This window comes from Priapulus caudatus, unplaced genomic scaffold (genome assembly GCF_000485595.1).
Source record: "Priapulus caudatus unplaced genomic scaffold, Priapulus_caudatus-5.0.1 Scaffold1170, whole genome shotgun sequence".
Taxonomy (NCBI): Eukaryota; Metazoa; Priapulida; class Priapulimorpha; order Priapulimorphida; family Priapulidae; genus Priapulus; species Priapulus caudatus.
The window spans coordinates 662-2,758 of NW_014578231.1; the positions used below are offsets into that span (position 1 = coordinate 662).

Here is a 2,097-nt window from a genome sequence, read left to right on the forward strand (position 1 = left end):
AACAAAAATACGCAAAACTGATTTCATATTTTCGATGAAATGTTTTAGGCCTATCAAACTCTAATTGAAGAATGTGTTTAGCAGTCTGACAATATAGCGTAAACGTACCGTTAACACAAATTCAAGAAAACGATCACACATTTCTACACAAAGTTTCACACAAAAGATTTTCCACACAAAGACCGTCACGGTCACAAGCATCTACCATGAAAAAAAAAATACCGCGTACATAAAACAAACAAAAAACAAATAAAAATACACATTCCTGACGATGTCACACTTTCACGTCCTCTGTCTCTGCTCTGTCAGCCTTGCCTTCTCTGTTCTGCTCTCCTCTCTCTCTCTCACATAGGTCGAGACTCGGACTTGCCCTCGCAGTATCACGGATGCAACACCAGCCCTTCCTTCCTTCACGCTGACTTACTCACATAGTTCTCACGCCGTGTGTATCCACCGTTCTCTCTCCCGCGTCTCGCTCTGTTCGTCCCGTCTCGCTCTGTTCGTCCCGTCTCGCTCTCCGCCATTCTTCGTCTCTGCCGATCGCCTCTCCGTCATTCTTCGTTTCTCCTACTATTGCTCCTGTTCCCGTCTCTCTCTCTCTCTTTTCCTCCGTCTCTCTTGCTCTCTCATCCGCTCTCCGTTTCTCTCACTCCAGTTTTCTTGCTAGCAGTGTACCCAGCGACTCCTGTGGCTTCTTCCTTCTCCATCTTCCTTGCGTAGTATGGCCCATAGATCGACATAACGAATCGAGTACCTTACGTTGCGTCCGCAAAGGAATACCCAGGTTTTTGACTGTCACTGGCACCAAATGTACTCTACCCAACCTAAGCCTACTATTACTAATGTACATCTGTACACCACATGTTACATACACATTATTCAACATAGGACAGTTCTAGGAGTTTCCTTGCATGACTCTCAAACACAGGTTTGTCTGTACAGATGCATGCATGCACTCACCCATTTGCACGTGACCTCTCTGTGCACAGATGGACAGCACGGGCTTACTGAGCGAGCCAACCTTGTAGCGGATGTCAACATCAAGGCCACGTTTGATCAGCTGACCTGCTGCCTCAAGGTCATTCTTCTGTACAGCCAAGTAGAAGCTGCATCTGTCCTTCCACAACATCTTGTGCCTCACCTCCAGATATACAGACAAACTTGTGTTAGCGGACACCACTTATGCAAAAAGAGACCTGTCCATAATTAAAGAACACTTTCGGTTGTTTTGCTTGAGTAGGGATTATACTCTGAAATCACTTCTCCAGACTGGAAAACGTTTCCACAGAGGCAACGTTTGAGGTTTCCTTTAGGTTACCCCTATAAACAGATAGTTTTATACATACATGTGCATAACAATGCGTATATATCAGTGATAGAAATAAAAGCCAATCTGCAAGTCTGGGATTGGTAACCTTTCAGTAGGACTGGCTAATTTTGATCGATTTCACTATAGCTCATACAGTAGAAATACAAATTGTCAAAACCAGCAGAAATGGCTGGATTTTTAGACCTATTTCCACGACTTATTTCTCATGGACTGGTCCAGCATGTCTGTATACGAGCCGATACACATCTACAAAGATCATGGTTAAAGCGGCCAGCCTGACATGACACAGTTAGGTGCTAATCTACTCACATATGTACGTACATAGATGCACACATGCATTGACTCAGCCCACACTACACCCAAGCACGCGCACGCACACACACGCGCGCGCGCACACACAACACACACACACACACACACACACACACACAGACACGCACGCACGCACGCACGCACGCACGCACGCACAAACACACTTACTTTACCTCTGGCTGGCCGTGAGCCGTCTCAGAGATACGGTTTACTTTTTCACCAGAATCACGTTGCTCTAGGCTTCAGTCTTGAGTCTCATCAGATCAATACGAGACCAGATATCGGCGCACGTGCTGCAACATCACTCGGCCCCCAGTCTTCCCGTCACGGTGCTTGAATATGAAAATAAAACTGCGAGTTCTCAATCAGATGCCGATAAGTGCAGCTCATAGGATCTATGTCCCCCAGGGTACTGCCGGAACGTACCCTGGTACTATCTAATATGCTCTACACGT

The 2,097-nt window shown here is 46.1% G+C and overlaps 1 long non-coding RNA gene across 2 annotated transcripts in view; it reads right to left on the reverse strand.

Annotated features, from left to right (window-relative positions):
• Positions 1-950: 950 nt before the first annotated feature.
• The window catches only part of LOC106815651, a 12,185-nt gene continuing 11,038 nt past the window's right edge, over positions 951-2,097 (reverse strand). Inside the window, exons 2-3 of one of the 2 annotated variants that reach the window (XR_001394769.1) lie at positions 1,811-1,993; positions 951-1,141 (exon numbers count right to left, since the gene is read on the reverse strand). This is a non-coding gene — a long non-coding RNA (uncharacterized LOC106815651). The remainder of the gene's footprint in view (positions 1,142-1,810; positions 1,994-2,097) is intronic. The other variant, XR_001394768.1, reaches the window with a different exon arrangement.